Below are 24,750 nucleotides of genomic sequence, written 5' to 3' on the forward strand. Positions count from 1 at the left end.
CCTGTTTTAGCTGCAACCCTAAAGAGAGAACCAACAAGATCTGCTTATTAACTTCAATTAATTGTTTCAAGATATATATTTTTCTAACTATGAACATGGTTAGTTGATTCCTTACTAGGAAAGGGTAGAACCTCTTTGCCACATTTTGTTTGGTCTTGGTTCATTCCGACCTCAGGAAACCCCTCTGGTGAATCCTTGTCCTGAATTTTAAGTGCTTTGTGAAGTGCTTTCTTTGTCATACCAAAGACTTTACCAAAGAACACTAGCACTTAAAAAGACAGAGGTGCAAGTACCTTTTGTCCTGGCATGTTGAGGAAAGTTTCACTGGACTTCAAAGCCAGCAGTAACTCACTTAAAACAATTGAGCTTTGATTTGAGACATGTAATTGAGTCAAGCGCCTGCCAACCTAGCAGTTCGAAAGCACCCCCGGGTGCAAGTAGATAAATAGGGACCGCTTACTAGCGGGAAGGTAAACGGCGTTCCGTGTGCTGCGCTGGCTCGCCAGATGCAGCTTGTCACGCTGGCCACGTGAAACGGCAGTGTCTGTGGACAGCGCTGGCCCCCGGCCTATAGAGTGAGATGGGCGCACAACCCTAGAGTCTGTCAAGACTGGCCCGTATGGGCAGGGGTACCTTTACCTTTAATTGAGTCAAGAGTTCTTGGACTTTGAGACATGGTTATATGCCTCAAAATATCATTGGGAGAGCAAAAACTGATGCTTAACAATGTTTAATTTAATTTATGCAGTCCTCCAGGCCTCTTTCTCTTGCCCTCAAGACTCTCACTAGGCCATGTCCCCTCACTGGTCCTGCTCTGCATCCTCCTTGCATTTTCCGCCTAGCTGGAACTTGTCCCTGAACTGTGATAATGTCTTTTGTTGACCTGAAAGGAAACGGGAAAGTGGTGTTTGTGTGTTAGTTGTATCTCTGACTTCTGCATGAGTGAAATTTAGTCTACCATACAGGTAAGAGAAATATCCCTGCCCATTTTTCCCCTGGCCCCACTGAAAGTGGAATGTGGCCCGTGGTAGATCCCCATGAGGGAATGTGCCCCTCGGATTTATAACTCCCAAGTTATAAAGTAATTCAGGGCAATTGTCATTTGGACTTCTCAGAGATGCAAGCATAATGAGGTTATTCAGAGACTATGGCACAATCCAAATTATATCTTTTGGGGAGTCATTTACTGGTGCTAGGGCATAGTTTTGTCTTGAACAACAAAATACTGGTTGTAAATAAATACACACTGAATTTGGCTCTACTGAACATACATTTAAGCTCTGAAAATCATTCCATATAAACATGCTCCATGATTTCAGAAATGCCCTGGGGTTTTATAATGCTTAAGGCACATATGCCGGACATTACACTTTAGTCACACACCACACACATATTCTCTTTGCCTCTTGGGTCCTGCGGCAAACAGCTGTCATTAATATTCACCCCTTCTGCTAACACTTTCCTTAATCCCAGTAGGGCTTCCTAGCCTATAATTAAACTTTCCAGCTGCTGCACTGCTAGACAGAACCCAAATGGATCATTTGCTTTTAAAACATTCCCTCTTTGCTAGTCCAAGGATGAATTCGAAGAAACTTTTTTCACAATGTCATGGTTCATTCTATTTCTTCCAACCTATGTCATGTACTAAGTGCTTTGCATTCCCTAACATTACATTCTGACATGAATGGGCAGCATTTTCAAAAGTGCTACCTGTTTCATGTTCAGATCTACTTAGTGAGAGCTGAAAAATCTGAATGCATGGATGTGATGTTAGTATCCGAGGAAGGGTTTTGTTCAGTTAGAGTCAGGGAAAGCTAAGCTAAGGGGTAACAATCGTAGTTAGGCAACAATCATAGTTTAATGGCAATTTTAAAAACCAAAGTAGCAGAAACACAGTTAAAAGAGTGATGTACTATTTACATGCCAGAAATGTCAAATTTTTAAAAGGAACGAATACATCCACAGAAATGCTCTTCAAAAAATTAAGAAGGTACTAGGAAATTGTTGCTATCCAATTAACGAAAATTCTGATCTTCCTTCAGACAGGGAGGTGCAGCACATACACCCCAACAACAACTAGAACCAGGATTAAAATATATATACATATAAGAAACTTCTTCAGCTTGAAGCCTAACAACCCTATCATCAAATTAAACCCCAAGTATTTCAGTGGAGCTCATCTGAAATGTCCCTGAACATCTCATCTAATTTCTCTCAGCATCTTCAAAACACGCAACCTGGCCTTGCAAATGAACTTCTTCCCCAAAAGCCAACATTGTGTTGCATCACACACACTCCCCAAGTGTTTACTAAACAGGGATTAAACTTCTACATACAAGCAAATCCTATGATTCATTCTGAATCAAAATATAACCAATTTTCAAAAAGAAAATCAAAGGCACTTCTCCCACTACATAAAGTAGTACTGCTACAATAAATACATTAATTTTTATTGTTATTTTAAATATATTGTTACTAATGATCACTTGGTTAACTAAAGTATGCACAATGTCTCTTTTTTCAAGCTACATTTTCTACAGATCAGTTTCATTTGTTGAGATCTTAGTGTTACATTAGGAAGAAAATAGGGAAAGAGGTGGAGGGGGGCATGGTGAGTGGGGTGGGGTGGGGTGGCAATGCTTCCATTCTACTTAGTATATGTGTGGGGTTTTGTGTCAGCGTCACTTGTGTGGGAATACCTTTATGAACTCCATTCAAAGGGAAACTGGCAAGTGCCCACCAGCCATCTCAATAAAGCACTGCCCCAAATGAATTGCTTAGCCTCCTGACAACAGCAGCATTCTAGGTCACTTACCCTTTTTGTCTCCCTCAAAATATTTAAAGTGACAACATGCCTTGGCTGTCCATTTTGAACTGCACAGCAGAGATAAAAAGCAAGTACTCCGGATACCCGAGATTTCATGTTGGAAGTGCTTAACAGTTTAAACTGAGATATTCTCCTTTTCTGAAACAGTCTTCTGTTTAAACAAGGGAAGATGGCAAAGTATAAATTTAAATGGTGGTATCAAGCTGGTCTTCTTTCACTCATGGAGATGATTTTGATCAAGTTGATGCCTTTGCTAACAGAGGAGGCAAGGTCAGGGTTTTGCCAGCAATCCCCTTCCAAAAGCAGCTCTGAGGAGTTTGGGGGACCCTCCAAAACAGGGTAGAAAGTATTGCCAGAGCTTCAAGGTGAAGAACAAACTGGCACACCCTCCTCTTTCATTAGTGGAGGTGTTCGGTGGATCAAAACTCTTCTGTAAATGCAAGGGCACCGGCTGGATTCCACCCACTGGAATTAACACTGATAATTGACCCATGTGTAGCTTATGCTATTTTATTTTCAAAAGGCTATCTCCATTTTGTATGTTTAATAACTAGACAGCCCTTCACATCTGCAGTGATTTTACTTCAAAACAATGGCTCTGTTGTTTATTTTACGAGTTTACAAGATACTTAACTTCCCGATCATAAACATGCTAGGCTAAGAAAGTAGGTGGTTATCAGCAGGTTTACCAGCAGCTGCATAAGCAAAACCTTTATGAAGTCGTATAAAGGCATATATATATATATCACTGGATGAGAGTTAGAAATGTAAGAGATTCCAACTGAGATTTTGCATTAAGGAAGTGCAGCTATAGCTATAGCCCAGGTTCAGCATGACACATCCATAACATAAAATGTGAGACATCCCTACATCAAAGGACAGGCTATGGAAAACACTACTTCACCCTTTCTCTAATTAACACCATGCCGCAGGCTTGGAGAAAGAGAAATGGCACACTACAGCAACTGCTGTTTAGGATGGCACGTCCATTGCAGGTGTTTAAAAAGCTAAGCCTGTGTGAAATGTTTACAGCTGGAAATGTAAGCATGTAAAAGATGTAATTTGGTAAAATATATAATTTTTTGTTAGCTGTTGTAGATTTGGTCATAGTTCAGACTGGAAAATGTTAATGGACATTAATAAAAATATATATCATTTCTGGTGGCAAAAGATTAGACCGTGATGAACATGTTTATTCAGATTAGCTGATTATATAAACAAACAACACCTTTTGGTTGTTTTTATTTTTAATATTGGGGGGCCTAAGTGTGTGTGTGAATACTTGGTGAAAGAAAAACAATAAAACGGAGGAGAGCAGAACAATTTCTGCTGTGCAGCAACAGTGATGTTTCTAAGAACAATAAGGGGCTGAGGATAACAATTTCTTCTGCATAAGAGATAATTAAAGAGAAAATAAAATAAGTAGGAACTTAACACAAGAATGGGCAACAATACCACTTTGACAGAGCTGTACTTGATGCAGGAACTAATAGGCTCCTTGAACCAGCTGTGTGCAAATTACAATGTCATTAACTGAACACAATTTACAGCCAAGAATATATAAATGCTCTTAAAAATGTATTCCCCCCAATAAAAGGAGAGTATATTGTTCTGATACTTTCTAAAAATTTACTTCTAGTCAAAGTTGTTCTTACAACAGCAATTCATGCATAAGTTCCTCTCATATCCTGTTGTCATATTTATTATTTCATATCACACAACCATCTCTCTATACAATTGTAGCTCTCAGTAGTTTCCCAGATATCATTAAAATTAGATGGCCTATTCAGGATGACTTAAGAATGCTCCCTACAAGAACCTTTTGTACCTCTTGTATCAACATGACTAAAAATTTAATACGAGCCTTTTACTTGCTTCAACTAGCATTACTGGGACTTGCACATACTACCAGATCTACAGCCAATACAAGAATTTGAATATCGTTTGTTAACAAGAACTCAGTCGTTGCTTCAAATCTTTCAACGGAATGTATTAAAAATGCCACTGAGACCATTCCAATGTCACTCATTTATGCTGCCTGTCTCCTTTTGAATGATAATGTGGGTGAAAGTTTTATCAAACTTCTCTGTTCTGCAACAATAATTAACAGTGTATGGATAGTAAAGGGAAATGGGGAAGAGTACACTTGGAGATACACAGTGTACATGAACATTTCAAAAGGTTGTATTACTTCCTTGGCTTAGACTGAAGCAACTACAGCTTTTATAACTTTTTCCAGTGCTGACAGAGAAACAAACTTTTTTTTTAGTGCTACAGATGGCATTCATCTATCTTTCTCTATCATTGAATCTAGATGTGGTAGTGCAACTGATGGGAGTTGGGAGTACAACAAGATTTAGACTCTACAAAGCCACATTCTATATTCCTTGTGCTCTACTGTAGCAAATGCCTGCTCTCAAGATAACTGCTGGTACTCAAGTCTGAAATGCTGATATTTAGTAGGCTCAAATCATTAAACTTAGACATGATTACACTTCCAGCTCCCTTTTTATGATATAAAAATGCAATAAAATCTCTCAGTTTACCACAATGGCATGCTAAAATTGCATTCCATGTTTTTTTAAAAAATTAAAATTTGAGAAGCACAGGTTTGCTCTGTGTTCCCTATAAATAATGCTATATAGGGTTCCCTGGCTTTTGTCTTGCTTATAACCCTGAATATTGGTGTATACGGCACATTAAAATGGCTTGATTATAATTTATAATTCTTGACATTATATATTACAGTTGCTCAAATAAATATCTATAGTTTTATTACGAAGGCAGCAAAAATAGTAAACTCTATCATAAAAACTTCAACAAGATAGAGAAATACAATTGTTAAAGTTTACTAAATTTTGGATGCAAGTTGTAGTGCTCTGGATCAGCAATCGTTGGATTGTGCCATTCTTCTTTACTAAAGCTTATTTTCATCATTTTTGACAAAACAGATTTAGTGACCTACACACAGAATCTAAACCATTAAGTTCAAAAGAACTGGAAATCCTGTTCTCTATTCTGCACTCTCAGTCTGTTGCAGTAGAGAGAATTACAGTATTCACATTGCTCACACTGCTGCTCCAACAAAGTAATCAAAAACAGCAATGTGCTGGCACCAAACTAAAAGGCCCTTATAATTGCCATGTTTCAAATTCCATTTAGTCAGCCCCTAGCAAAGAGGCTACAAAACTCTTTAATAAATCATAAAACCAGAGGGGGGAAATTAGGTCATCTTGTCCATCCCCCAACATTTTAAACTTGCATTCTCCATTGTACCACTGAATACTCGGTCAACTTGTAAATGATTCAAGTGATGGGATTTTTACTGGCCCCCTGGAGAAACTGCTCTATAGTCCATGAGTGAGCTCTTTCCTGATAACACTTTCTCCACCTATTTACCCATTTTAGAGGATAACATTTGTATTGTATTGTATCGTATCGTATTGCCATTACTATTTTCACACTTTTTGATAATTTAGCAAAAGACTTTGCATTGTTTACTGATCCCCACCACAAAAACCTTACTGCTACTTAAGAAACATTCTGTAGCCCATTATAATTTGCTGCTATCTATGTAATTTAGGGGCACAAACGAATGAAAATGTGTTACCTACAACAATAGTAGATGTGTGCACGCACAAAGTTCCAAATTATTTCATTTATTTAGTAGATTTATATCTCACTTTTCAACTGGAATCCCCAAAGCGGCTATCAAGCATTTATAAAACACAACACATGCTCAAGAAACAAAACAACCATGCCCCCTGAAGCAGAAACCAGCTTCAAATATTCCTTCCTACAGGGCAGTTGCTAAACATTAGCTCTTATGATGGTCAGCCCTGATGCTACCTTTGTCTAACTCCCTCACTGTCTTCTTCCTTTTCACAGGGCACTTGGTGTCAGTTGGCTCTCTGACATTGCTTTGATATCAGAAAAAGAAGATTGTTTCCTGAGTAGCAATCCTGGATTGGGAGGGGTGGGGAGGACAGTGGACAACCAAGTAGATGACCAAAAAAGCAGTGCTACCGAAGAGATGAAATGTAAATATTTGTATTTATTTATAAAAGTATTTATATACTGCCATCTCAGAAAATATTATGGTGATGTACAACAACATGTATACAAATCATTAAAAACCACCATTAAAAACAGTTCAAAATAATCATTAAAATCGATAATATTTTAACCAACTGCTTAAGTCTGTCTGCATAAAAAGGTATTCAAGAGATGCCTGAAAGTCAAAAGCAAGGGTGTCTGCTGAACCTCTGCAGCAAGAGTGTTCCACAGCATGGACGAGTGACACCAAATCCCCAACTTCTATTGGAGGCCAGTTGGGCCTCCGTATCTAAGGGAACAACCATCAGTGTCCATCTAGATCAGTGTTTCCCAACCTTGGGCCTCCAGCTGTTTTTGAACTACAATTCCCATCATCCCTGACCACTGGTCTTGCTAGCTAGGGATGATGGGAGTTGTAGTCCAAAAACAGCTGGAGGCCCAAGGTTGGGAAACACTGATCTAGATGATCTCAGTAACTAAGCTGAGATATAAAGACACAGGCAGTCCTTAAGTTATCCTGGATCCAACTGGTTCAGGGCTTTGTATATCAACACATGAGCTTTGAACCTGACCCAGTATCATATGGGCCTGTGGCCTGCAGTGCAGACCTTCTATCAGAGGTGTCTGATAATGTTGGAGGCCTAGCCCCATCAGCAGCCTAGACACTGACTTATGCACTAGCTGGAGCTTCCAGACCAGGCCCAAGGGCAGACCACATAAAATAAACATGTACTGCATACAGATTATCAAAGTCCTAAGTTATCACAAAGAACACGTAGAATGCAGACTTTATGCCTGGTAGCTTTTCTCCAGTTTTTACACATCCTAACCAAACAGATACAAGTGTGGAAGTACTCGTACAATATTTAATGTACAATTCTTCCTGATATCCAACCATGGTTATTTCCACCACACATGCATGTAATGGTCCTATTTTGAATAGAATCATAGTATTGCAGAATTGGAAGAGACCATGAGGGTCATCTAGTCCAGCAGTGTACAATGCAGGAATCTTTTGTCCAACATGGGGCTTAAACCCACGACCCTTAAATCGTGTCTCATGCTCTACCGATTGAATACATTTATATTACTGCAAAATTGAAAGTGAACAAATTTCTTACATCAACCCTTATGTGAAAGCATGCTACTTCTTGTTCACTTCAAACTGATTGCCCTTCAATTTTAAAGCAATTAGCTAAATCCTGGCTCTTGCAGTGTGAGACACCATGAGACAAGAGCTATCTTTCCACACACTATTACTGATCTTATCTGCTAGTGCTATTATATTCTCTCTTCAGTCAACTCTCTGCTAAACTGAAGAAACTATCACTATTTGTTACATTAGCAGGTCCACACCTCCTGTTATCTGTTTGACCTCCTCTGTAACTGTTCACATTCTAATGTAGTCTCCTTGAAGGTGATATATATATATATATATATATATATATATATATATATATATATATATATGCAGGTTTTGGTGTTCTCGGGTGTCTTCCCGTGTAAAAGTTGGGGTGTCTAGGCGACGTTTCGACGAGGTCTCACTCGTCATCTTCAGGCTGGTGCTTTCGGCTTCTTGTTACTGGAACAGAGCAGGATCTCAGTGTTTGAGTTCCTATAAATACTGTGAGGAGGTGTGGTGTATAGCCTCCAATGTTCTGGGCAGAGAGGAAGTTCCCAGGCTAGTGTGCCTTTTCTTCTTTTGTTCCTTAATTACTTGAGGGATATCTTGAGTGATTTCTTGAGTGATATCCTGAGTACCACTTAGGTGGGTCATTAGGTGTGGATTAGTTGCTAAAGCCTTTGTGTCTTGACCTCTTGAACTTTGTGAAGAGTTTTTCTGAGAAGATGGCTGTACTGCACTTAGTTGTGCTCTGGCTTGGCTTCGTGTATAGGGGCGAGCTGTGGTTTTGTGGCCTGTGCCAGCCAGATCTGTGTAGGGGTTGCCGGGGGGTGCAGCATCCGGAGGTGCCACCATGGTTTGGCTACTGGATGGTGTCTGTAATTTATCTGTGGAGAGGGTCTGGGTTTGGGTCTGGTGTGGTTGATTGGTGATGGCGTTCTGTGTGCCTCTGGATCTGGTGTCAGTTTTTGTGGGGAGGGCTAATTTCCAGATGTCTGGCAAGCGGGATGTGTCGTCACGCTTGTTCATGTTGTGAGGGTGTTTCTCTATCTCGATGGCTTCCATGATTATTCTCTTGTGGTGATGTTCCATGTTAAAGAGCAATTTGGAATCTGCAAAATTAATTTTGTGTCCTGTTTCTTTCATGTGTTGGAAAAGAGAGGAAGTTTTTTCTTCTTTTTTGACGGCATTCTTGTGTTCTGCAATACGTGCATTTATTCGTCTGTTTGTTTGTCCAATGTACGTGGCTGGGCAGACTTTGCAGGGTATTTCATATTTATAGGCTCTTGTGCATTAGAGATTCCACAGAAGAGGATGAGAAACAGAACCATAATTTCAAAAGGACTTACTGTTCAGAAGTACCATTAAAATTGGAAACTACTCATATTCTGATTGACACAGGTTTTGGCTTCAACTTAGCTTGCCTTTAAATAAATATGAACTGCTTATATAGGCATGAATTCAATCACCAGATACCAATCCTGACTTGGACATGGTGCTAACAAAAACAATCCATGTCTGAAAGTAGAGCTTTGTACACTGGAGGAAAGAGCTTGGATTTTGGCCAGGGCCTGACGTGCCTTCAGACCCCAAATAAAATATTTACGGGGGCCCTGGGGTCCCCAAATTTGATAAGTGGTGCCATTCAAATGGTGTGTGCGCACCACATATTGTGATCAATTATGTGTGGTGGGGCTTATCTGCCCCTCCTATTTTATGTAAGATGGCACCCCTACACACAATTATCTCCATGGTGCAATGGTGTTTGACACAGTGTGTGTTGAAATCCACTCACTGAAGGATAAACGAGGCCCTTTGTGTAGCGATACATTGACGAAATGGGATGATGCTATGACGTAGCACCCGAGGAGTGGTCCGCAGCAACCAGCATGGCCCTAATGATGTCATTGGCCCATACTGGGTATTGCTAGACACTTTTTGGGTGCTAAACTAATGGCATCTGCACAACAGTATTCAAGCCACAGATGTTCCTCCTACTCTGATGTCCTGAGTGGTGTTGTTATATTTTACAAAGTGAGAAAATTGCTCTCTTTAGGCTTTAATGTAGGCTTTATTTGAGGGACGCGGGTGGCGCTGTGGGTAAAAGCCTCAGCGCCTAGGGCTTGCCGATCGAAAGGTCGGCGGTTCGAATCCCCGCGGCGGGGTGCGCTCCCGTTGTTCGGTCCCAGCGCCTGCCAACCTAGCAGTTCGAAAGCACTCCCGGGTGCAAGTAGATAAATAGGGACCGCTTACTAGCGGGAAGATAAACAGCGTTTCCGTGTGCGGCTCTGGCTCGCCAGATGCAGCTTTGTCACGCTGGCCACGTGACCCAGAAGTGTCTTCAGACAGCGCTGGCCCCTGGCCTCTTGAGTGAGATGGGCGCACAACCCTAGAGTCTGTCAAGACTGGCCCGTACGGGCAGGGGTACCTTTACCTTTTATTTAGGCCTAAACCAAAACTAAACAGAGTCATGCTTCTTCCACCATATATAAAAGAGATCAAAGCTACCACAGATGAATAGCAGATTCTTTTTAATAAGTGTTCTGACATGAACTATATTTCTGTTATCGCACAAATGATGCAGTTCAGAGAAGCATACTTCTACCACTGCTAATCCCTAACCATTCAGGCAAGAACAAATCTATATAAATAGATAAAAGGAACGTACAAGTGTCTCTCATACCTCCTTTTCCCCCATTCAAAATTACCTGCTCGTCCAGTTTTTAAAAATCTCCTAACATCCAGTGTTTGAGGGAAAAGGTCAACTGAATGCCAACCTAGCTAAGCAATGTTTCAATACTTCAGTTTCAATTTGCAAAGGGTTTCGTAATATGTGTTTGAGAAGCTAAGAGCGCAATAAAAATGGACACCCCCAACATGCTTCCATGTGCTGTAAAGATCTTGTTTGAAAAGGTTACAACAGAAAAATCCATGGGAAAGATGAAGAGTTCAGACCAAAAATAATTTTTTTTATTCCAATATTAAATCTGAACTAGTAACATTACCTTTCCTTCAGTTTCCCTGAGACAAAAGAAACCTGCCCGAAAAAAACAGCTCCCAATAGGCTATACATCCAACACTTGTCAAACTAAGAGGAGACCCACTGATTTCAGTGAGTTTACTCTCAGTATGACTTAGTTGGATATCACCCAAAGAGTTTAACCTGCCTTACCAATTACTTACATACATACATACATACATACATACATAAATACACACACACACACTCTCATACACACACATACAGGAGTTGCTAGTGAGCGTAGCTATTGGCCATTGTACAAATTTGCTACAGCTCATGAAGAATGTATGGAAGTGAGAGCTGGACCATCAAGAAGGCTGATCACTGAAGAATTGATGCTTTTGAACTATGGTGCTGGAGGAGACTCTTGAGAGTCCCATGGACTGCAAGAAGATCAAACCTATCCATTCTTAAGGAAATCAGCCCTGAGTGTTCCCTGGAAGGACAGATCATGAAGCTGAGGCTCCAATACTTTGGCCACCTCATGAGAAGAGAAGACTCCCTGGAAAAGACCCTTATGTTGGGAAAGATGGAGGGCACAAGGAGAAGGGGACGACAGAGGACAAGATGGTTAGACAGTGTTCTCGAAGCTACAAACATGAGTCTGACCAAACTGCGGGAGGCAGGAGTGCCTGGCGTGCTCTGGTCCATGGGGTCACGAAGAGTCGGACACGACTAAACAACAACAAATTTCTTAGTCAATATACATATTCTCCAACAGGCCTTGGGCATTGTTAATATTTCAACAACCTTTTATGAATTCTCTGGCCATTGTGCAAATGCCCCAACAGAAGTTGGGGAATGTGCCTATCTCAGCTACATTTTTACATTCTCTGGGCAATAGTGCCTGTTCTCCAGAAATTATGCATACATGCCCTTGATTTCTATCCGTAGTTGAAAACTGGGCAAATCATTGCCTGCAAGCTGCAAGCAGCGTGCAGTTGGGAAGATACACACATTGGTCAAAGCCTCTTGGAAAATATGCATACTGACTGGGAAATGAGTACAATTCTTTCTTCGTGGACATATGTGCACATTCTCCACAAACTGTGAATGTACACAATGGCCAGTTGTTATGTGCATTTGCTGTTCAGCTCACATTCCCCCTAACACTTGTACATTTCACACCTGGGAACAGACTTTACATGATTTATCTTCTGTGGAGAATACTACATTCTAGTTTAAATTTGTAATCATCATAGAAACTTTACCACAGGGCAGATACACATATTTTAGTTTTACAGCATGATATTAAGGTTGTGTTTTTTTAAAAAAATCTAACTTCACTGTTACTTGCTCCTTAATAAATGTGCTTAAGATTGCAGCTTTAAGATGCAATCCTATATGGATATGCTTGGAAACAAGTCTCACAGCAGTCATTGAGGCCTACTTGCAGTAAGTGTATATAGATGACGCCTGCAAATTTTACCATTTTGTTTTACATTTGTCATTGTCCTCTCTGCCATATCTTTCTGTATGCATTCATGGTTGCCAATCCCATTAGCATCTATATTACTTTTGATGTGGGATTCTCAAACCTAAAAGACAGGTTGTTCATCTCATTTCACTTTATACAGAGCAAGGCCTGGGAGAAACCATGGTCATACCATAACTAGTTTTCTTTCAGATGCTGTTGGTCATGCTATATATTTTGTTGATATTTCATGTGGTTAGTTAGGAGATTTCATATTTCTCAAGACGCCAAGTTGTATATTCATCTCAAATCTCAGATCAAATACAACTTCAATCTATAACTAGAAATCTTGTCCAACACTTTTGCTGGATCAGTGCAAGCCTATCCATTGCTATTCAGTTGGACGTGGCCTTGAGGTCAATGGGATTTACCTCCCAACAAATATGCATAGGATTACACATATTTGCAAACCTCAAGAGACAGACTATATGTAATTGGTAAGGAGACACTGAATGGTCAGAGACAAAGTATCTTGAAACTACTAAATTTTAGTTTCTCAGAAATCCAACAGATTACATTTCTGTAGAGGTCCCTCTGCCCCCATGCCTATAGTGACAACATGGTAGGAGACAGAACAAAAAGCCTGCCGAATCTCCCTTGAGGAAGCTCTTAAGATGTGCCGGACTCTCACTTCCTACACTCTACACTGTTTCTCCTCTTGGAGGACTACAGAAAACAGCAAGGGTTTTTTTTTACCAATAATAACCACAAAGGTCATCTTCAGACCTTATGTCCACAAACAAAGCAAAAGATGCTGTGTTAAGTTTTATGTCTTTGGACCACAGGAATACCCAATATCTTGAGATACTAGTTATTTTGTTCATTGAATGAAGAAATAAATTCAGTAAGATTTATTTTGGTTTCAGCTTTGTGAAATCAGAGCTCATATTTATCAAAAATCAGTCTAAAGATAGGAAGACATTAAGCATATTTCATAAATAATTCTATCAGCATTTCTACTGGATAAGTAAAAGGTTAAAAAATTAATGAAACATATTTTATATAATATTAACAATAGTAGGCATGTTTTAAGGAGTCAATTTAACTACTAAAAAGTTATAGAAGCCTGTTATAGAAATTAATTTCAGTTAGCATTTCTCTCAACATCCCTCCTAGCATACATTTCTTGGATGTTTTTACAACTCGTATTTCTTTGGTGAATGCAGTGTTAAAAACTCATATATACAAACACACACACACACACACACATGCACTAGGTGTCAAATGGCTCCTTAAAGCAGGGTTACAGTCATCAAAATGGAACATCTAGTTGCCATTTTTGAGCAACAGGGCTCAAAAGACTTTTGGGTTCCTGAAATGTGTTCTGATTGTACAGATAAAATAGTACAGATAACATTCTACAGGATATGCTGTTGGTATGTGAAAACAAGCAAGAGCCCAGGCATGCACTTCCAGGTGGTGGAGATGTCAGGCACCATCCAGGCACCCAGGCATCTTCACTTGGTTGCAAGTGGTCGATAGCCAGGTGCAAAATGTGCCTGGTGAATTTCGATTGCTGGGTAAAAGCAATCCATCAATCTACAGGTAATACATTCTGGTGAAATAAGTGTATCCCAGTTCTAGACACAGATGGAATGTAATCATATTTACAAAGTTGTATGTTTCTTTCTGGTTTCTGGTAGAAAAATAAACCAATTTATGTGTGCAGTCACATGGCATCTTGCTTTACTTGTTCATGATTGCTTTCAGAAACAATTAGACTGAATTATTTCTCTCTTTTGTTAAACTTAAGGCACTGGCCTGATCGCCTACACATGAAATCATATTGACATGAGTTCACTTGATTTAACTGGAGTTGTTGCACAACAATATCTGCAATGTATTTAAAAAACAACTGATTCATTACTACTACTAATAATAATATTAATACTACTACTAATAATAATAATAATTTCTTATACCCCTGCTATCTGACTGGGTTGCCCCAGCCAGTCCGGGCTGCTTCCAACAAAAATATAGAAAATATTAAGAAACATAATAATTTTTAACCACACACACACACACAGCTTGGATAAAACTTCTGTTACAACACAACCAGAATTTGAAACATACTCTAATTTCTTCCTGTCTCAGCACTTCTTACTTATTTACTTATAATACAGTAGTGCATTCGCCTGAACCATATAATCTTGTAAGTGTATTTTGTCCCATCAATGGTCTTCACAGACAACCTTCTCATCTTAATAATGTTGTGGATACATTAATGTTAAGAGAAATACATTCATGTATGTTGCTGAACATCTATTCTTCAAGGACAGCTTTGCTGACTCAACCCATTACCAATCCACATACCTTAACAAACAATGAAATTTTCATAATTATAATTTGGGGAATAAAATTCTAAGTACATGGGCAATGAACACCGCTTTGACCTTTTGTCTTCAACTCAGCTTGTTTTATTTGCAAACACATATGCAAGCACAAACTCCACATTCATCTCTCCTAGCCCCTCCTTCAAATGAATGTCCAACAGGGAAACAGTAGTCACATCTATTCAGCATTATGTATTATGATAAAATATGGCTCAGACAGACTGTCTCACTGCCCCACCCTCATTTCCTTGAGCCAAAGTGATGTCATGGTCAAAGCAGCAATAGGGACTCCATTGCTACAATTCTAGAGACTTCTGTGTCTCCACCCTCTTTTCCTATAACATTAGACTACAGCAGCAGTTAAGGTCCGCTCAAAGTTAGCTTACAACATGGCAGACACTTCCTGCAATAACAGATAGTTTTATAAATCATCCACTGGCCTCATGGGGAGCTAGTTCAAAAACCAAGTGATATGAGTGTTGGCGGCATTAATATAATTAACGACAAAACATTTATTTCTACCCATGCCAAAATGTATTTAAGGTGACGTGCTGTTTCTACCCGTGGACCACTGCTATTACCAGGATAATGACCACACTAGGTTGCAACCATGCTGCCAGACACACTTTCAAGTGGAAACTAGAAAAATAAACTTGTAGCAGTTTCTTTTCAGGATAGGTTGTCTCTTTATCCTGATGTATCAATTTTACTTCCACTCTAGCGCTCCAGTTCAATTCAGTGGTTATTAAGATCATGATTAGGACTGACATCCTAAATACATTTAACTGGAGTATGTCCCATTAAACCAACTAGGCTTACTTTTTCATGGAATGTAAAAGGCTGCTCTGTAATATCACTACTAGCAGAGTACCAATATCACACTGAAATGCAATGATACATTTTAAATGAAGGAATCTGGGGCAGTTGAGTTTGCAGAACATAGTATTTCCCTTTTAGCCTATGTAAAACAGAACAACATAGAACAACAGAGTGACAAGTATTTTTAAACATTAAAAACCACCAGTTAAGTTTGATAACTGAAGTATAAAACTAGGGAACCAGCAACTAATCTTATACATTTTTGCTCAGAAATAAGTCCCAAACACTTCAATGAGACTTAATAGATCAGACTGCCTACATGTACACACCTTGATTCATCCTAGTCCTCTTTTTAAAAATGTATATTTTAAGTAACAACTGAATATGAAACTTCTCTAGGGTAAAGTCAAAGCTACTTTTTCCAGAACAAGAATAAATGTGCTTTCAGTTGCAATGAAACTGATGTGAAGAGAACTAAATTAGTCCTCTGAATACAAATTTAAGCTATATTAACTATACATCAGCTAAAATCACTATTCAAACAACACTAAACATGTTTTATAGAAGGTAATGAAGCAACCTACAGGAAAAAAATCGCTTATGTAACTTTTAAAAATTATTGAAATAATATTTTTTAAGCATTTTAAAATAAAATCTAGCCCAGTTGATATCTTTAACGTCTTTTAACAAGAACAAGCTTCCTTGCAAGTTTCAACCACATGCTCAAAGAAGGACATGAAACCAGTTTTAAATGCTCGACAAAGTTTGATAACTGAACCACACCCTTTAAATACCAACCCTTCTCTCTACTTGCTACTACACTACGCATTACACCGTCCTCAAACCCTTGGCATCAAGAGGATCTTCATCATCACAGACTGTAGAATTCGCCCCACTTTGCGGTCAGGTAAGCGGTGGTGATCAGCTACTGAGTCATTCTTTCAAAGTAGCACTTAGGAACGAGGAAAGTAACACTTCCAACCCTAACCCGCGATCTAAGCGCTTTAAGCGCTCCGCTTGATTCCCGACTCAACTAGCCCTCTCCCAGCGCCTCTCTTTTTCCTCCCCCATCGCACACGTCTGATTAATACCAGCTGTTTCCCTCGATCTTTCCGTTTAAGCTCGCAGCAGCACCAGCTTCTTCTTCCCCAACTTTAAGCTCAACTCTGCAGCCGAGAGACATGCAGCCATAGGGAACCTTGGGATTGGGAATGCAAGAGAGAGAGAGAGCGAGCAGGAGGAGACAGCGCTTCCACTGCAGAGGTCCAGAGCTACAATTTACTACATAACCACACCCACCGCATTGCAGAAGCCACGAGCTGGGGAGAGGCGAAGTGGGGAAGGAGGGAGGGGAGAGAAGGAACAAGCAGGAACCCACGGGCGAGGCGGGGCGAGACATAGCACGATGCCAAGGCCACTTCCCAGGCACGGGCTGAGGGCGGAAGCTTCTTTCCCCGTGCCTGCGGCAGACTCTGCAAAGGAGTTAACCGCCCAAAGTTGAAGGAGGCCCAGCAGGTAAGGAAGGAAAAGGGATGCACGATGTCGTGCTCAGCAAAAAGTCTGCCGAGAAGGAGACCTGCTACATCAGACCACATGGCGTTGAAAGGGAGGGGAATGTTGCCACTTCCCCTACTTTGGGACGCCATCCTGCTACTGATGCGAAAACTGCTTCATAACCACCACCAGCGAAGTTTAGAGAAGTTTTATGGGGGTTTTTTTGTGGGGAGGGTGTTTATTTATTTACCGCACATCACATCCACGCCCCTCCACCTTTCGGCTCCCTAACATTACTCAATAAAAGAGTACCACAGCCAGGAAGTTCAATATTGCCATACTGGAAGAAATGGAAAGGGCCAGTCATGGTGGGCGAAGGGGGCAACCTCGAGAAGACGCCCACGGCTGCGCCTGGGCACCAAGAGAAGGCGTAGTGGGGGCGGAAGACGTATGACAGGCAGGGCATCCTATCTCCTAGGAGTCAGATGAAAGGCTGTACAGAAAGGGGGCAAGGCCACGAAGCCCCATGGAAAGGCACCATCTGGATGGCCCCTGGGACAGCCCGATGCTGGATACTAGATGGGCCTCTGGCCTGATCCAGCTACGCGCTTCTTAGGACGGGCACTGCTGAGGAAGGTAAGCAAGGCAGCCCCAAGCAGCCAGCTCTCACGGTGAAACGGAAGGGCAGCGCAGGCAGGAAGGACAAAAGCTTCTTGGTACCTGGGCTCGGTCTGTGCAGGTTTTTGCTATGCTCGTCGAGCCCGACGCAAGCGCCCCTTTCCGCCAGCTCACCGCAACCCTTCTCGCTCGTCGTAAGCCCAGACGACAGCGCCCTGCCCCAGCCGCCCCAGACTCCCTTCTTCCAGAATTCCCAAGCCCCAGGCAACTCCGGAGGGGGAGGCACTGCAGAGCCACAGCCACCCCGTCGCAGCAAAGTCAACTCACGCGCAGATTGCAAATGCTGCCCGTTCGTTCCATCATGCTCCACCCCCGCGCGCGCGCGTACCGAGCCCCCGGCCATTCCGCCGGCGCCCGGCTGCAGCCTAGGCATACCTTTCCCCGGCTTCCAAGGCAGACCGTGCCTTTCCGACTTAAGCCCCAGGCCATTCCCTGTTACTGCTTTATTCTGCTGCCTGCCCCCCCCCCCCGGCAGCGCCCTTCCTCCTACCCCCATTCATTTCCCTAAGTCAGCAGGGAGACCTTGGCCGGCGCTAGCAAATGCAGCAGGCAGCGAGTTCCCCGCCTAACTCAGATCTCCAAGCTCCTCCAACCAGGGGGACCACCAGGGGCCAAGGCCACAAAGCAGCCCCTCGCTCGGGGGCGCGGGGAAGCGGCTTCCCTGCCTGCCAGCTCCTCGCCAGGGAGGAAGCGCCAGGAGAGCAGCTGCCCACCCCGCAGCCCCGGCTTGGCGCCCTTCTGCAGGCCGAGTGCATGCGAAATGTTCAACCACGGACAACTGTTAACTTAAAAATGGCTTCTAGAACATGCATCACGATTCACGGGAGACTTCGATCAATCCGAGCAGAAGGCGAAGGCCTTCGAGAGCCCCCTTTCCCTCCCCTCCTTCCCAGAGCCGCTTTGCAGAAGGAACGCGCGCAAAACACCACGGGAATAACGAGCAACCGCAAAGACTCAGAGGTCTTGTGTACCTTGTCAAAAAGAGCGCTGCGAGGAGAGGAAGAGCCGGGACTCGGGATCCAAGTCGGCTTCCAGCACGTCACAAGGACGTGCAGCAGCTGCAGAAGCAAGAGCCACGCGTCAGCAGCAGCAACAGCAGCAGCAGCAAGCACAGCGAGGCTCTACCCAGGACGAGCCCTCTGCGATTTTCAGCAAATCAGAATTGGGCAGACGCCTTCCCAGACCCCCGAAAACGGAAAAGCGAAGCAAGATCCTGCCAGCTCTTTAAAAAAAGAAGACGACGAGCAGAGAAAAACTAACCTTCCAGTAAACAACAAAAAAAGACCATATGCTAAAAACAACCCACCAAACGCACTTTTCTTCATCAGCAATGCAGATGTCTGGATTTACAAGATCCAGCTAATTTTGGCCACATCTCCTGAACCAAACATACCCAAAAGTCAATGGTGCAATAACACAATTGCAGTTAAAAGGAATAAGATCAGAAGCTGGCTTGACACAAGTCGACAATCTAGTGGCATGTCTACAGTAATAATAAATACTAGCACTTCAGCACTACTAGCATCCTTTTACTTGGAAGTAGGTCACATTGGTTTCAGCGCAACTTACGTTTATGTAAGTATGATAAGGATGTCACATGTAACACTTAGCATTATACTGCACTACAGAGTGTTCAAAGCATTTTACATACCTGATCTTGCTACATATAATCCTTAGAATTTATTGCCGGTGGAAAAGCTACAGCTAAAATGGATTGTCTGAAACCACATTATGAAACTGGCAGAAACAAGATTCAAACTGGGGACTTGCTACTTCATAGCTCAGCCTGCTACTGGCCAAATTAGTAGAAACCTGCTAGTTTTAGTGTCCCAGTTCACACACAACGCTGTCAAAACCATGGCTCAGCATGAATGATAAAGTATGTGGTTACTTGAGCAAAAATCACAGCAGCAGCTTTAACTTCTTCCCTGGTTCTGCTGCTGTTGCATTACCAGGAGCTAAGCCATGGTCTGGCTTAGCTTTAAGTGTGAACCTTGACTCATGGGTTTTTGTCTCCCTCAAATCACAACCAGTAAGCCAAGATCAAGACTTGGCTATAGCTCAGCCACAAACCTTACAGTGCCTGGGTGCCCTTCATATAGAAGATGGAATATGCAGAGCAGGGATGGGGATCCTGTGGCCCAATGTCGTTGGATTCCAACTCCCATCAACCGTAGCCAACAGAGCCAGTAGTCAGGAATGATGGGAGTTGTGGTCTGTTCTCACTCCTGTGCTAACACTAGAGTATCTCATTCCTGGTGCATATAGCTCCAAGCTCCTCAAACCAGGGGGACCACTCTGAAGTAGAAAGTGGCAAACGCTGCTTACAAAAAAATGCACCTTACAAAAGACCTGCAGGTCTTATACTAGTAAAAATGGTCCCAGGAATGTAATGGAATGGGATATATTTGTGCAACAAGTACACTCCATCTGCCCAACTCTGTAGAGGTTGTATTATTTCTGGTAATTAGACCCCCAGTTCCGTATGAATGTATCTTCTCTGGGGACTGACTGGTTAGACTGTCAGGTATTGAGTTTTGTGCATTGGAAGTACTATGCATGTATGATCTCAGTAATCCTTGCAACAACCTTGTAAGTTTTGTAACTATTACTTAAGGTTCTGCCAAAGGCCACCTAGTGAGATCTGAATCATGGGAATCCCGACTCCTAGCACACAATTCTAGTCATCACACTACCTTGGCTTGCAAAGTACTGTCAATGAGCCCTCTGAACCAAGTATATCAGTGCCATTATTTATATCTGTATTTTCCCCTTCCTCTAAGGAACTAGGGCATACATACTGGATTCTCATTTTTTTTAATGAACTCAAAACATGGGGGAAAGGAAAGGAAAAAGGCTAGAGAGTAGTTCAGACTCAGGGGCAGGAGGGTGGGGGTGGGCAAGAGACAGAGATGAGTCAGCCTGCTGAAGAAGCCAGGGAGTCTGCCTCTCTTGCTGTGACCAGCTCCCCTCCTGCCTGGTCTCCAAGAAGACAAAGATAAATGAAGAGGGCGGAGCAAAGAGAAACAAGACGGTGGAGTCTTAGGCTGCTGGGGAAGGAACCAGGGGAAGAACCTTAGAGAGCGGGAAGCTGGGGATCTTCAGTCCTCACAAATGCTTTTGAGCAAGACCTACTGGAAAGAGTTGCTGCCATCACTAGGTCTGTGCTGTTTTGGTTTCTCTGAATAAAGGGTTAACTTCACTGACACCGGGTGTTTTATTGCTGAGCTGCCCCTGGTCAGCTCCTGCTCCTGACAGCAGGCAAGAAACAAAAGGCTTATAGAAAAGTGATCCATTTTTGGAATATATTGTGATATAAATTGGTATTATAAAGGTAAAATTTTATATTAATGAGGATAGGAGTGCATGGTACACCACATGTGTCCCTTTGGATTCCAGCCCATCTGGGCTTACAAAATGGTTAAGAATACAATACTTTCTTATTGTTGAAGGCATGGCACATTCCTGGTTCTTCTATTTTAAGTAGAGAGAACAGCATATTCACTTTACCTATGTATACAATCTCCTTGCTGGGGTAAACAATCTTACCTTTGTTCTCCTCTTCTGAATTTCATTTCTTCCCTTTTCCTTTTTAAGAGATGAGATCACTGGTCTGAACATAATGTTCCAGATGAGCATGAGCTATTGATTTGTACCACAGACTTATAATAATTGGCTGCTTTTTTCCATATTATTCTTACTGAATCTTAGCTGAGCAGTAGTCTTCAATCAACTGTCCTCAATTACCCTTCTAATAAGATATCAGAATAGGGATGGAGTTGGGGAGTTACTAAAGCTGCAAAACCTACATGGCAATATTTACTCCAAAGTAATCCCCACTGAACTTAGACTTTGAGGAATACATATTAATATTGTTAATATTAATAAATATTAATTGTTTTACCCAGTTAAAAACTTCTGCCGTTGAACTTGGCAGTCTTCTAGCTAATATTACATGGAGACCAGACTGCCTGTGATGACTCAGTGGTTGTAAGAACACATATATGCACATGTTCAGAAGTACTTGTTTCTTTACTATTGTTCAGCTGTTGCAAGTCTGATACTACAACCGTATAGTGCATTCAGAACTATCGCCAATTGAGTTCAATAAGGCCTACTTCCAAGTAAGTGTACATAGGATTGTATCCTATGCCCCCACAATGAAAACAGGTGTGGTGACCCCTGAATTTATTTCTATTTAGTAATAGTATTTACCTGCCTCTCTGTTCAACTTAGTTAAATTCCCTCAATATCTTATTTGTAGTTTACTATTAGGGATGTGCACAGTTCTCAAGGTTCACCTTGTATCTGTGTTTTAAGTAAGTAAGTAAGTAAGTAAGTAAGTAAGTAACCTGGTATATTCTCAATACTCTCTCTGCTTCAATCTGTACCACTCTTTCTAAAATAAAGATCTGTGCTCCCCTATTATTATTATTATTATTATTATTATTATTATTATTATTATTGCAATCAAAAATTAGCTATAACTTTGACTCCTTTTGACTAGTGGATGGAATTTACATTAACCCTTCTAGCATGGATTCAGCCTTTCAGAATTCATTTTCCCACAATAATCCTTTACGAGGGAGAAGGGAGATTGTGCTCTTTCTTACTGTCAGATGAGTGGTGTGTAATCTGGATTGTACAATTTTGAGAATTTTGCAGATTCATCTCAGACCTTGGACACATTCAGAGCATACTTTTAAAGTTTTGTCCTACCACTTTAAGCAGTCGTGCCTTTCCCCAAAGAATTCCAGGAGCTGTAGTTTGCTAAGGGTGCTGATGGTTGTTCCCCAAAACATGTAATTATTGGGTGAAACTTAACACAGTAACCATTCTTCTTTTGATCTTTACTGAGAAGGCAGAAGACAATTCAGGAGCTGTTGAGTAATTAATGAGATCTAATGTGTACTCTTTCTTTGCTTCATTTATATGCATGGATTATGTACTCTTCTGAAACCTCAGTAAATTTATGTGCAATAAATTATCCTAAATTAGTGGAACTATAATGCATCTTTCATTGCTTTAGACAGTGTATTACTTAAATAATTATACCAAAAACTATAAAAAGGCAAAAGGGGTCTCTCATTTTCATCCTCTTCTTTTAAGATTTGTAACATTTCTATCTAGCCTCTTCCAAAAAATGTAGCACCTGGAATGTGACAATGGTGATGCTTAGCTATGAACTGCAGCAAGACTTCACATCCCTGTTTTGTTCCATTGGGTAGGACAGGAGAATTTCATATCAGGCTTCTACTTCAAGCAGTTATGTTACATTCCAGAGCTTTCAGAGCACAAAAGGAGAAATTCTGCTTAATTGTGCTTAATGAGAAAAAGAAAACTTTATTGATAGGTAGGAGATGAAAATTGTATAAAACTCAGGCAAGTATAATTAAATGCAGAATGTAGCCTTAAAGCAGGTGCCCTCCTGATGTTGCTGGACTACACCTCCCACAACCCCTGGCCATTGGCCATGCTGACTGGAACTGATGGGAGTTGGAGTTCCTCAACATCAGGAAGCCTTCCAGCCTTACCCTGGACTAAAGTAAAGTCTGCTAAAAAACAACAACAGCGAGTTTTAGGAGTACCTAACTTTGCAGAATTGTTTTACAGTACTTTAAAAGGCAAGTTCAGTTGAGCTGCTTTATTTGTTTACCTCCACAGAGAAGCAAATTTCCTACTGCCCATCTACCAAAATCCTAATGGACATTTCTGCATTTTGTTGGAAAATTATTTACTATCAGACAAATATTACAACAGTTGAAGTAACATGGATTAATTCAGGGACATTTTACCAAATAGGAATACGTCACATAATTCCTGCATTGAAGACTCAGATTATTGTTTATGGAGTGAGAAAGTGGATTTTTAGGAAGAACATGGCTGCACATGTTTAACAAATACTTCATATGCCTAGAAACCTGAGGCCTCGAAAAATAGTCTAAAGACCCCAAAAGAATAGTTCCTGAATTCAAAGCACGTTTGAAGGGATATCTAAGTTGAACTATCAGATTTATGGAGAAAAAATAAATAAAAAGCAATTAAAGATATATTAAAAATGTTAAATTAAAACACGCTGTGATGGGATGATGAGCTGCTTGTGCGTAAAATCCTAGTCCCTCAGAGTTTGGCCAAGTCAGCAAACCTCTGTCTATAACGGACCCCCTTAAGCATGGCTCCGTCAGTCGCTGGCAGAATCCGACAGTGGGCGCCTACGGAATCTCTTCCAACATAAAAGCTCCTTAACGGAAACGCGTCTTCTGGACTCTCGGCGCGACAGTTTCCGGCGAGGAGTGGGTGTCCCTATAGGAGGTCCTGAAACCTCCCCACTGTTTTCGCTGGAAGTGTCTCTGAGCCATCCCTCCGACTCACTTTCCCTCGGAGCTCCTTCTCTCCCCCTGCTGGTACCCTCTTCGGCTGCTAAGTCTCTCCTAACCTCTGTGAGCCCTTCCACCTCCTGTCCTTCCGATGGCAGTTCCCTGACACACGCACACCAATTTTGTGCTACATTTATACTGAAGAACAATCATGGTAACCTCTGAAAACAATCAGAATTGTATGTAGCAGTTTTGAATATTACACTTGTGCATAATCAGCGTCCTTCCTTTAAGGTCCTTTTATTATGTCTGCACTGCAGATAGATTTATCTTTGTATGTTTATATTTCCCGATTATCATACTGCTTGGGCAGGCAAGGACATTACGCCATGAAACAGAAAATTGTTAAATGCCAACTTATTTTTCCATTTTATCAGGGTGCTTTTCTACAAATAAATCAACTGACTTCAGTGGAATTTTAAAACAGGCATACTTATTATTGTTATGGCAGTTTTTACCATTCCAATTTATTTGTGTAAACTGACAATTTGTTTTAAAGTATTCTGGAAACTGATTGGATTTGGTAACCAATTAAAAGTAAAACGTG

General features: G+C 41.3%; 1 protein-coding gene across 23 annotated transcripts in view; it reads right to left on the reverse strand.

The window, feature by feature from the left end:
- EPB41L3 (erythrocyte membrane protein band 4.1 like 3) overlaps positions 1–24,750 on the reverse strand; it is a 129,256-nt gene that overhangs the window by 66,818 nt on the left and 37,688 nt on the right. For 16 of the 23 annotated variants that reach the window (XM_077933134.1, XM_077933133.1, XM_028737290.2 and 13 more), the window contains exon 1: positions 18,798–18,906. The exons of 4 other annotated variants lie outside the window; for them this stretch is intronic. The gene's annotated coding sequence lies outside the window, so the exon portion shown is untranslated. Of the gene's footprint in view, positions 1–16,452; positions 16,676–16,745; positions 16,858–18,201; positions 18,222–18,797; positions 18,907–24,750 lie in introns of those variants that run through there. 3 more of the 23 variants (XM_077933125.1, XM_077933121.1, XM_077933122.1) reach the window with 3 other exon arrangements.

Source organism: Podarcis muralis, chromosome 8 (assembly GCF_964188315.1).
Source record: "Podarcis muralis chromosome 8, rPodMur119.hap1.1, whole genome shotgun sequence".
Taxonomy (NCBI): domain Eukaryota; kingdom Metazoa; phylum Chordata; class Lepidosauria; order Squamata; family Lacertidae; genus Podarcis; species Podarcis muralis.